Raw genomic sequence first — 13657 nt, 5'->3', positions numbered from 1 at the left:
TGGTAACCATATCAGGTTTATTGATTCATATTCAAAATTAAGTATTGAGTATCTTAATTATGTTTGAGTAAAAAAATCATATATCGATATAGTAACAGAGTGGTAGTAATATTAGTCGTTCATGATTTTTATAAATTTCTCCCATTTTTTCCACCCTAGTGCAAATTTGTCTTTAACCCTTTCCCCTTTAGTATACGTGATATATTTTTGAACCTTATAATAATCATGGATGGCACAGGTTAGAGCATTAATGCTGAGGGACTTATGTAAACATCTAGTTCTGTAAATATATTGTTTTATGAGTAAAATGATTTGGTTATCAACACTATATATTAGGTTGGTCCCATTATCTATCTTGCCAAAAAGTATTGTTTGTTTGTTAACAGTAAAAGGAATATATAAAGCATCTAGTAATCAATCTAGACTTTGCAAAAGATTCTGGACTTCATCACATTCCCAAAACAGGTGTACAATTGTTTCTGTCTCAGCATTACAGAGAGTACATAAAGGACTATCTAATATCCTTACTTTAAAAAGAAATGAGTTTGTAGTTAAGATGTTGTGGGAAATTCTAAACTGTAGCCATTGAAATTTGGAACTTTTAGTGACTTGAAAAGGTAATGTATATATAGCTAGCCAGTCATCATTTGTGAAATCAAAATGTTCCCCCCACTTTTCCCTTCCCTTGGACACAAGTGATTTAATATTGTTAAGTATTCCATAAAATCTCTTTGAACCTTTATTGATATCTAAAAAAATAGATATGTGGACTGGTAGAGTAGGACGTATAAATTTATACTCAACAATATTATAATTCTGCAAGCTTTTCCTTATTGCTGAAATTATTGCATAATATTTCAAAAAATCAGTGTTTATGTTAAATTTCTGAATAAATTCCTCATATGAAAACAAAGTGTTATTACTAAAATCCTTAACAAAATCACCAATTAGATAAACACCTTTTTCATACCAGTGTGGGTAGAAGATTGTTTTACCTCCAATGGTAATATTACAATTATACCATACAGGTGTTAGCAAGAGTGATTTCCCTTTGATTGTTTTCATATTTTCTGAATTTTCTAATCTCCCCCAAGCTTTTAATACATCTTTCCAAAACAAATTATCACATATATCTGTACTTACCTGAATAAAAGTGCCTCCAATATCTGAAAGCCTATTAATGTTTACGGATTTTTTTTTTGTAATTGTTTTATTTTTCAAGAGCACAACACAATCAAAGAACAAACATAACAATATATCAGATGGATTTGATTATCACTCATCATCACCTATTTGAGAAAAACACACGTCATCATCAGCATTCTCATCACTCTCGATCACACTTAAGCTCATATAATCATCATCATCATCATCATCATCATCATCATCATTTCCACTCAACACCACCATCATCATACATACATACTTTACACCTCATCACTATCATCATTCATAATCCATCATCATCATACACACCTAATATTGTCATTCATCCAAGCCTTACACCATCAGCATATTCTTCATTTTCATTGTGTGTGTCCTATTTTTTTTTTTTTTCTTTTTTTTTAAAAGAAAAAGAGAGGGTAAACAAATAAATAAATAAAGAGAGAGGGAAAGAGAGAGACAGACAGGATAAAAGTCAATAAAAGGAAAGACAAAGATAAAGATATGGGTCATTCCAAGCTAAAGTGTCATGTCTACCGGACAAATTCATAAATTTTAAATATGATCTTTGGCCTGAACTTGGAAGTTATGGTGAACAATAAGCCATTTTCAAATACATTTTCACATGTGAAAAGATAGTTTAGTCTCCAAATTTTCCATAAAAACATTTTTTGATGAGGGATACAGCTGTTGCGTATGTTACTTTGACATTTTTCAAATTGTGTTTTTCTACATTAAGAAGCATAATGTCAGTGTCCATCTACATTTAAAATATGTATGTTGTGTCATTCATTGATTTTCTGAAAAGAAAAGTAAATAATGTTCAAGTATTGTCGAGCAGTAGGCTAAAGTTTCTACTGTTGCGGACGTCACCTTGAATTCATGTCATGTTGTTTTTGTTTTAGTTAGTTTTTGACCATTTAAGGTTTGAAGATGTCAACAAAACAACTGAAATTGTTTAATTAATATAGCATCAATAGAAATTAGGACTCAACACAAGTTTTTGTCTTTTTTCCCCCTTTTTTTTGTTGCGGACGTTTATTTGACAAATTGACATTTCTAGACGTCATAAAACGTCCGCAACATTATTGAGAAATAATTCTGTTGCGGACATTACCTCGAGTTCATGTCATATTGTTTTTGTCTGTTAGTTTTTGACAAATCAAGTTTGAAGATATCAATGTACAACAACTGAAATTGTTTAATTAATATAGAATCAATAGAAATTAGGACTCCAAACAAGTTTTTAAGTGGGTTTCCCATTTTTTTTGTTGCGGACGTTTATTTGACAAATTGACAACTCTAGATGTGAGAGTGGAGATGCTTACCATACTGGAGCGCCTGATCTCATCTCCACATAGTGGTTCATGTTTTCTATAAATCACTTTATTTGGTCATGTCCATAGACTTCAAATACCACTACGGTAGCTCAGTCGGTAGAGTGCTCGCTTCGTATGTGGGAGGTGCGGGGTTCGATTCCGGCCGGGTCAGACCAAAGACTTGAAAAGTGGTAGTGACTGTTCTTTCACCAAGCACTTGGCATTTAGAAATGAAAGTCATGGATCCTTCGGATTAGATCTTAAAAAAACGATGTCCCGTGTCACGGTAGACGTGGCATGCTAAAGAACCCTCACTGCACATTGCCCTAAGCGCACTGCAAAGGTATAAATTTTTGTCACTTCACCTATAGCTGGTGACGTCTCGATATAAGTGGAATATTCTTGACTGGGACGTAAAACCCCATTCAATCAATCAATCAATCCATAGACCTTCTTTTACTTACAGAGCCTGATATCACAACCACTTTTAGGCAACTGTTGGAGGTCCATACTATCCAGTCAATTTCATGGCTTTTGATTCTTGATTTTTTACTTGTGTCAATAAGTATAGATAATAAGATTTACCAATCCAAAACAATCAACAAAAAACAAAACAGTTGTAAACATTTAGAATGAATTATTTAAACTTTTTGGAATATATCCCAATACATTTCAATCAATTTCAGCGTGCAAACTGTGCATCGCATTTATGTGGTTTATCTCCTGTATCTTATCAACTGTTTACCACACACATCACATTTATGTGGTTTATCTCCTGTATCTTATAAACTGGGGCACTGGTCTACTGGTCTTTCATATCTGAAAGAAAAAGATTAGAAATAAATAATAAAAATAGAAAGATTAGGAAACTGTAGAATTTACCTGAACCATCTGCAAACCAGACCCATTTCAAAAGCTTATCTCCAGTGTATTGGAAATGTTCATCTATTTAGTCGCTGGAATATTCAATGTGTACAGAGTGCTTTTCATGTAGCAAATTTAATTACCATCTATATATTTCCCTGATGAAAAAGCCAGAAACTGATTGGGAATGGATGTTAAACAAGGAATTGGTACATGATGTGATGCAGATTTTGTGGCTGTCAGCCTTTTTAATTTTCACATTGTTAATGTATCAATGTTCAAGTTTTCAACAATGGCAATTAATATAAGAAGTTGAGAAGAACTATAGTTACCTTTAAATGAGTAGAATAGCCTTGACCCTATTAATTTTATATCTGGAATTGATAAAAGGCCTATGATATCTTCCTCCAACACAGTGTGGCAAACGCTACCTTCCATCCATAATCTTCCATGGCATGGAGTGAAGAACTTAATAAAAGGCCAATCTGTAACCTGTTAAAAACAAGAATATTTTATCGGTATGAGTAAATAGACCATTTGGACAACCTGGATGTATATTTATTTTGCAGCACCAAGCAAAGATGTTAGGGGTTTCACAATTTTGCAATACTGATACTAAAATAAACCATTTGATTATCAATTTTGACATTTTTGCTTATTTATCCGTAGTTCTAACCATTTCACTAATATGGAAATAAAATGTGTATATATTTTAATAATTCACCGATGTTAACTCGTGTTGATTAAAAAATTTACAACAATCAACTTCCAAAGAAAAGTTAATATCCACAGTCAGGAGTTTTATAATCAGTGGTCCCTATATGTGTTATCGTGTGTTGTTCTTTCTCTTGTTTTTGTTGTGTTGTATTATCGGTGGCTCTGGCTGTTTTCAAGTACAATTATTTCAGCTATAACTTTCCTTTTCATTTTAGAAAAGGGCATCTAAGAAAATTATACATTAATACATATCAATACATTATTTTTACAATCAAAACATATAAAATAACAAAACTGTCAAAACTTCATACATTTAAAAATAACAAAACTTTCAAAACTGCAAAAACAAAAAATTAAAATAACATGAATTGTCAAGAAACTGAATATTTTCAAAACAAAGAAACTTCCAAAAATAAGCTTACAACTCCTGGGTATTTATTTATTCCATGCGCAACAAGGACATAATCTCCAACTTTGTAATTTTTTCTACAAAAATTGAAATTGAGTTATTAATACTTTCTCCAGTTATAAGTGGGATGGTTAGGGCCCTACAAAAGTACTTAAACCACACCACTGGACACCATTTTTCCATAATGTCCGGTGCCTGTCCACAGTCAGGAATTTTGTAATCAGTGGTCCCTATATGTGTTATCGTGTGTTGTTCTTTTTTTTGTTTTTGTTGTGTTGTGTTATTGGTGGCTCTGGCTGTTTTCAAGTACAATTATTTCAGCTACAACTTTCCTTTTCCTTTTTGGAAAAGAGCATGTAAGAAAATTATACATTAATACATAACAATACATTATTTTTACAATCAAAACAATTAATTTTTCTCCAGTTATATATAAATAACTGCTAAAGAACAAAGAAAGGTCTGACAATGTATAATCTATACTCCGATTTGGATTATGCATCTAAGTTTTTAAATCACTTTTAAATAGATTAAACTGTTAACACTTTCAACAATCAGATTTGAAAGAAGTGCATACCTTTGAGTACAAGCTTCCTCAGCCGTCTGTTTTGCAGTAAGTTCATTATTCATGTTGTTTCTACAATTAAACAGTAAGTGATTAAAACAAAAGTTATAGTGTTAGCAATTTCAACAAATTAGGCATTGTTACAACTGGAAATAGTATGAGGATATATACTTCTCTGAAATATCAATAAGGCAAGATAGTTTGTATAATCTCTTGTTTGCAGAAACCACAGTTTGTGTAATTACTTGTTTTTCTAGGTATGGACATTGTTTGCTGTTGATGGATATTGAAGAACTGATTAATTTCTTCTAAATGTCAATTAAAATAGGAGGTTCACATCATGGATGTGTGCCAAATGCCTGGTTAAACTGTTAAATTTAGTTTGGGAAATGTACATAGGAGTTACAGATTAAACAAACTATGCACCCTTCAGATGCCGAGATGACCTGCTTTCGTCTTGTAAAAATACTGTAAATATTAAAAGGATTTGTTCATTTTCAAATGTACCTGATTCGTTCCGTTGCCTGATTTGGCTCTGCACTCAGAACGACTGGCTCAACCCTCAGGATGACTTGCTCGTCTGATTCAGCACTCGGGACGTCTGATTCAGCACCCAGGATGACTGGCTCAACACTCTGGACAACTGGCTCAACACTGGAGACATCTGACTCAACACTTGGGACAACTGGCTCAACACTTGAGACAACTAGCTCAACACCGGAGACATCTGATTCAACACTCGGGACGACTGGCTCAACACTTGAGACAACTGGCTCAACACTGGAGACATCTGACTCAACACTCAGGACAACTGGCTCAACACTCGGGACGACTGCCTCAGCACTCGGGTCAACTGACTCAACACTAGGGATCATTGACTCAACACTCGGGATTACTGGCTTAGCACTTGGGATGAATGACTCAACACTCGAGATGACTGGCTCAGCACTGGAGACATCTGACTCAACACTCGGGACGACTGGCTCAACACTCGGGACAACTGGCTCAACACTGGAGACATCTGATTCAACACTCTGGATTACTGGCTCAGCACTTGGGACCAATGACTCAACACTCGAGATGACTGGCTCAGCACTTGGGATGACTGACTCAACACTCAGGATGACAGACTCAGCACTCTGGACGATTGGCTCAGCACTGTCGATGACTAGCTCTGCACTCTGAACGGTTTTCACTACACTCTGGATGTTTGGGTATTCACTGTGGATGACTGCATCGGCAGTAGATGGCGATTGCAAGAGGTTAAGTAGATCCTGAACTTGTAAAGTTTCAAAAGGCTCTTCATCATCCACAAATGGCATCTCTGGGGAAAGATCTGCTAGCATGGATATGTCCGATGGTTCGCAGTCTGATGGTTCACTGTCTGATACTATAGACATACTGCTGTCTGATTCGTCCGATGTATCAAAACTACAAGCACCTCCTTGTTTCCGCATTGCTCCTCCCCTTGTACGGATACCTCTTCCCCTCATCCGTATACCTCTTTGCTGCCCTCTCCTCGTTTGTTCTACCTCTTGTCTTATCAGCATCCCTCCTTCCTGCTCTCTTCTACCTTCTTCTGGCAGTTCAGTTGGTGACATCCCCCTTCGTTGTCCTCTCCCTCTTTTTTGTCCTCTCCCTCTCTGACCCATTTGTTGTCCTCTCCCTCTTTTTTGTCTTCTCCCTCTCTCATCCATTTGCAATCCTCTCCCTCTCTCAGGCCTTTGTTGCCCTCTGCCTCTTTGTTGTCCTCTTCCTCTCTCAGGCCTTTGTTGCCCTCTCCCTCTTTGTTGTCCTCTCCTTCCCCTTGCACCTCCTCTTTGCTGTATTTGACCTATTCTGAGAAGCTGAACATCATTCCAGTTGTCAACATACTCTGAATTTTGACATGGACCAGCACTAATATTAAGGCAAGTGTCACAAAAACAGCTTAAATTTCTTGTCTGCAGCTGCATGCTCATGCCATTACTTTTCACAGCATGTAAACTCCTGGTTCCCTTCAAAGTTTGCGCAGTTCGATCAGGTCGATTGCGCAATATCTCTTCCTCAGTCACACAAAATATTGTTCTCTTTGAATGCAGATGATCTTCACTATTCATTCTGTCATCAATTGTGAGTGTTTTGACTGCAAAGTCATAAAGGTCTTTAGCATTGTTTATCACGCACCTTTGACCTTTGACTGCCCTTCGTGCGGAGCTTTTGATGACAGCTCCCGCCCCATCACAGGGGCCTTTGCCATGTCGGGATCCATAATAATGACGTTCAATGTCAAAGCCAAAGTCTTCCCTAGCATGGGAGATGTCTGAAAATGGTTGATGTGACTTGTATTGACTTGCACACCCATCCGAGAACTGGACTTCATGCTCAATAATTAGATTTCGCTTCGTTTGAAGGTGATCATTGGTACGTTTCACGAATGTCTGGACTGCATGTGCATCGTGTGTTAAATCATCGCTTACTATCAATATCGCTTCCTGAACAACCTCCGGACATTTGGTACACTTGTAGTAGGCTACAACAGGATGGATAGTGATCTGGTGGTGACACCAATGGGCACTTTGGATTTCCATTTGGGAGACGCAGGCATAGTTTTCTGCAAAGTCAAGATTAATTACCACCCAATTGTTCGGTATGTTCTTGATCAGTTTGGTGAAGGCAGATTGTTGCCATCTGGCATTGAACAAATGTTTTGCCATTGGAGCCAATTGATCCATCAACTTGATTACCATTGCCTGGCAGCTCTCTTTCTTATGAGCCATCATCACTCTTGTGACATCCTTCCCCCTGCGGTTTTTTGACTTCACCTTCTCCCATGCCATATATGGTATTTCCTCGGCTCCATGCGATTGGAGAACCGGCTGGAGGTGTGTAATAATGTTGTCTGTGCTACAGTTGGGACAGTTCCTTTCAATACATCTGCGATGGTGAAAATTCCCACTCTCACACATGGTTAGATCAACTGCACGATAGCGGTTATCTATTCTCAGTTCTTGGTAGTTTTTGGAATTTAGAAAAATGTTCAGTGCTCGGATCTTGAGGTCAACATTCGTACAGTACTCGCAAAGGCAGCTATACCACTTCTGATTTGCTGTCGTGTTGACATGTTTAGGCCGGTTCATAGCAAAATTTGAAAAGCTAACCTTTTCTTCAGGATGTTGTTTGACAAATTCTTGATAAATGTCTTTGAGTGGTCGGTCTATTACTTTCAGTGCAACACCATCTTTCACAGCTTTCCTATCTGGTATGGTTGTGGCAACAGTGGGACAGTTGTAGAAGAAATTTATTTTCAATTTCGTTGCTTCTGTCGTTCTGTCGCTTCGTTTTGCCCGGTTTTCAGAAAAAGAGCTGAAAAACCCTGCTCTCACCCCAAGGGCGAGTGACAATGACGTCTGCATCTTGTACTTCTTCATGATTTTAAAGGCAGACACAACTTCCCGTTTGCATTTGGTTTCCTTTACAGCGTTCTTTAGGGTGTCAAAAGCTTTCTCATAAAATTTCAACTTTTTCTTGGCGCCAGGACTCCACAGGATGCCACTCCTTCTCACGGCTTCCTGCTTGTTTGGCGTTGCTTTTTCCAGTACATACTTGATCGTTCTAGCAAATGTCTCTGGTCGTTTTGGTAATTTAGCCTTAGATCTTGAAGCAGCTTTTCTTATTGCATCTTCTGAGATGTTTTCTGTCTTTTTAGTGTTATTTTGTGTTGTTGTTAAAACAATGCTGGGCGATCTCAGATTGCGTCTATATATTTTGTCTTTTTCCCTGCATCTCCTAATTTTTTGGCTTGATCGTTTCTCCCGGTACTCCCTTTGTTTTAACTTCCAATACTCTCTTTTCTTCTCCTGTTCCTTTCTCGTAACCATGCCTGTAGGTTTTGGTTTTGGTTTCAGGGTCACACCTTTTTTCTTTTTGTTTCAATCGATAACGTTCCTGTCTCTTCTTGTTCAACATTCTGGTTCTTGCTTTTTGTTCATCAGTCTGATCTCTTCTTCGTTCCACTCTCTTACGAGCTGCCTCAGATGCGAGATATTTCGCCCACTTGACTGGATCCTCTTTTAATCGTTGTCTGCGACTGCAAATACAAGATCATGTACAAATCAGGAGATAATTTATGAGCCACAATCAAACTGCCATAGGCATTAGAACAAACTGTACTTATAAGAACTAGAACTGTCCAAGAATGAAACTAATAATATACAAGAAGGAAACTGAAAGGTTTGGATAACTGTAAAATTGACCAGAATCATTCACAAACCAGACACATACCAAAAGATTATCATCTCCGGTTTAATTTGAGATGTCCATCTAGGCAGTCACTGTGGAATCTTTAATGTGCACAAAGTGCTTTCCACAGGGGATAACTATATAATTAATAATTCCTAATTTCTAATTCCTTGATATCAGCTAAACACAAATATAAACAGGTATATTTTACAAGAATTCTGCAGAATGATTTGTCTCGCCTATGCACATGTCGAATGGTTTAGGATTTTTTTTAATGGGGGAGAGAGAGAGGGAGAGAGAGAGAGAGAGGTATCACCTAAGGTACTTTTATGTCAAGTTTGGTTACTGTGGCCCCAGTACTTTTCATAAACTACAGTTAAACGGAAACCTTAACATTTTGTTTAGGATTTTGTTTAACGTCGACGCCAGCAAAAGGCGAGACAAAAATTCAGGCAAAACGAACAGCTTCAAGAAGTAAAGTACGCTTTCACTAATATAAAAAAAACAAATTTCTTTGAGGGAGTGCATACTTGGCTTGGATAAATTAATCTAAGCATGTAATGCTCAATATGTCGGCAAACAGCATCCCATTCCACATTCCAATTAATAATATTAAAGTATATCAACATGCAATTTGGGCGAGTTGATTCAAATTTTCACTGGCTCCCAACAAAAATGTTTGAGTCGGTCTTCAACCAAACTGTGTCACACATGGGTTACTTACATGCGACTGCGCTCTGTGCTGGATAACGCACATGTTTCCTTAAGTTTCACTTTTGGTGTCCGAGGTCGCAACTGAACTCTCAAGTTCTGAAAATAAATCACATATATATATAGGAAAATTTTGTAATGAAAAAGGTCAGAAGGATTTTGATTTCAATTTAGTGGTATTTTACGTCCCTTCATGATTACTGTACTCATATCGGGGTGGTCAGTTTCGGAATGGTGATGGCTCAAACTCGTACAAGTTTCATACTGTGATCTGTAGCACAAGCCAGTACCCTAGACTACTCGGCCACCACTGCCCCAGATCCATAACGAAATTACGGTGATGCAGCTCCACTATGTTATCATTTGCAGATTAAAATGTTGAAAAGCTTTAACTTGGCTACAGAAAAAAAATTTAACGAACGGACAGACGGACAGTGCGGAACCAAAAAATCCTTACTTCATGCACATCTACCCACTACCCATCATTATTGTACGAAAAATCTAAATGTGTGTCTAAAATAATGTACGCAACAGCAGACAGCTTTCCTACTGAAAGCAGTGTAAATCAGATGATTGCAGGTTTGTAAACCAGATATTTTGATAGTCTTTATTTCTATGAAGTTAAAAATAAATCAGTTCCACACCGTTATAACAATCCAATAGAAATAAAATGATTCGTACGTGACAGAAACGTGAAGTGCAATGTCAAGATGTAACGTATGCACAATAAATGTGTGTCTAAAATAATGTACGCAACAGCAGACAGCTTTCCTAATGAAAGCAGCAAGTCAAGAGTTTGGATTTGTAAGCAAAATATGCTTTTATTGTCTCCAGTTTTAAATGATAGTAACAAAGACATCGGTTGCACACTTAGTTGTAATTAAATGGAAATAAATGTTTTGTACGTTATGAAAATTAGGAATGACAACAAATGTTTTGTCCACCTATGCACGTACGAAACGATACAAGACCGTCAACTGACTACGTACGCAACATCCAACACCTTTTCCCACCAAAGCCCATAACAAATGTCTTGCTCTTGTACACTATTTGTCGTCACTTTGAAATGTAAATAAACCGAAATATGGCTGCAAAATTACAACTTAAAAACAAATCAATCAGCAGTTATACTGTTGTGTACGTTAGTGAACACATGCATTTTAAATCGATCGATGTCAAAAAGTAACGTCTGTTCTGCACTCGTCATTGGTCGCCTGTCAAAAAATCACGTACACAACAACACTTTGTGTTTACGCGCATAAACTCATTCAGTTGAACAATGTTTGAAATGAAACGGCATTGGTTTTTTAACATAAACTGTATAGACTCTATAATCTTAGCTAACTCGTGTAGATGTGGCTAATAGTGACACGTTTCAGACGTGACCAACACAAAATGTAGTTGACCGACACTAATACTTACCTCGTTGGAGGCCATACTTCGTCCCCGCACACTTGATTTCACATTTGCGTGATTCCGGAAGTGACGTAGTACGCATAACGATAACTCCAGTCGATCTTTAATCAAACTAACTCTCATCAGAGTCGATTGTTTCGTACGCCACGTTTTGACCGACAGAATCCGTGTCCAATTAGAATTGTCCTATGTTTATATCAGAGCTGTTTACAGTATTCATTAGGACATATTTGTATTTAAAATACTCGCGGGTATTATTTGCATGTCCATTTCCTAGTTAAACGAAAGAGAAAATCACGTTTTGCTCTTCACAATATATGTCAACTATTTGACCGACACCGTGACGTCCAAACGCAAATTTTTTATTTAAAATAAAACAACTTTTAAGCTTTGTATTATAAAAATCATACTATTTCTGTGTTGCTATACATTATTTATTTTAAATAAGTAACAAGAAGTCATTGCAGGCACGCATCACGATCTTCTTTGTCATTCATGAACTATGGTGGTGTGAAATGTCACAAAAAATGGCGCTAAAAATGAGGATTTTAATTATAATTTTCAGATTTTTCAATATTTATCGTACATTGTTGTTGTTGAAATTATTTGATCTATATATTGAATTTATTTACTTCTAGTTTAGTCAAGTATAAATAGTATTAAAGGAATATTACTGAGAAAATTTTATCATTTTTGGGAGCCGTGTCCACATTACGGTTTAGCTTGGAATGACCCATATAGAAAGCGAAATAAAAAGTAGAAACTGACGAGTAAAAAACGGGGAACAAGATAATTTATCTTGGGGTAATTTTTAAAATCTCAAGGAAAGATGCAGATTCAATATTTCTTAAAGAAACGTTCATAATGAAACTGTCAAGGGTATTGGGGAAAGGTTTTAGAAAAATAAAAAACTATCATCAAAAACACAGAAGAATTATTTATAGAGTAAGAATTATTTCCCATTTCTTCCATTCATTCTTAAAAAGTTCAAGATCTAATTTTATAGATATATTGCTTAATGATTATATTAATCTCATTGTCGATTTTACTATACACATTTCTCGCAGAAAAGAAGCCAAACAAAATGGACTCTTTGTTGAGAGTAAAGGGGATAAGTAGTGCCTCTAGAAGAATTTCAAAGCTTTGCAGAAAGTTTTGAACCATTTCACATTCCCAGAAGATATGATTGATAGTTTCTGTTTCAGATTTACAGAAGGTACAGAATTGGACTGTCAACTATGCCTGCTTTATAGAGAATAGAGTTTGTTGTTAAAATATAATGCAAAATTCTGTACTGAAACCACTGGAAGTTAGAATTATTTGTTATTTTAAAAGGTAAGGTAAAGATATTAGCCCAGATATGATCTTCAAAATCGAATTGTTTGGCCCACTTTTTCCTTCCAGTGGGAATTTCATTGTTTTCCACAAAACATTGATACAAATCTTTAGTGCCTTTTAATTTAGAGAAGAAAGGTTCTATGCTACAAGGGATAATGGCAAACAGAAATCAGAGTCTAAAATTCTCTGCAAGTCAATATTATTCCGAATAGAGTTCAACAGCCCTTGAAATCTAAGAAAGTTTGTTTTTAACCCATATTTCTCAATAAATTCATTAAAAGAATAAAAAGTAATTGTACTTTTATCTTTAATCATATCATTTACCACCCTTATTCCCTTAGTGAACCAATCTTTATAAAAAACAGATTTCCCACCAATAGTCAGCTCTGGATTATACCATAGAGGAGTTTTAAGAGGAGACTGCTGTCTACCTTTCTCTTTAGACTTCAATATCAATAATTGCTCCCATGCCTTAAAAACATCACACCAAAACTTATTTTTACATTTTTCTTTACAAATCTTAAAGTAATCACTTCCACAATTCATAGCTATGTCATTATTTAACAGTCTAGAAAATAAAATTTTCCACTTGCTCGTAGATGGACTTAAAAATCTCCGGAGCCAACCTAATTTCAGTGCGCTAATAAAGGCTTGAATGTTAATCATCTTTAAACCACCTTCAGAAAAATTCTTGGTGATGATATTTCTTTTCACCTTATCAGTTTTCCCACCCAAGAAATTGAAAAGGGTTGTATTTAGTGAATTAATGAAAGTAGTATTTGGATTAGGAAGAGCAATAAATAAATGATTAAATTGAGAAATTAAAAGTAACTTTATGATTTGTATCTTTCCTATAGGTGTCAATATTCTTCTACTCCAAGCCTTGATCAAAGATTTTAGTTTAATTAGTTTTTTGTCAAAATTCATTTTAGG

Source organism: Ylistrum balloti, unplaced genomic scaffold (assembly GCF_031769215.1).
Source record: "Ylistrum balloti isolate Yb309-2 unplaced genomic scaffold, AGI_CSIRO_Ybal_v1 Utg371200, whole genome shotgun sequence".
Lineage (NCBI taxonomy): Eukaryota > Metazoa > Mollusca > Bivalvia > Pectinida > Pectinidae > Ylistrum > Ylistrum balloti.
This window is presented reverse-complemented; position numbering follows the sequence as displayed.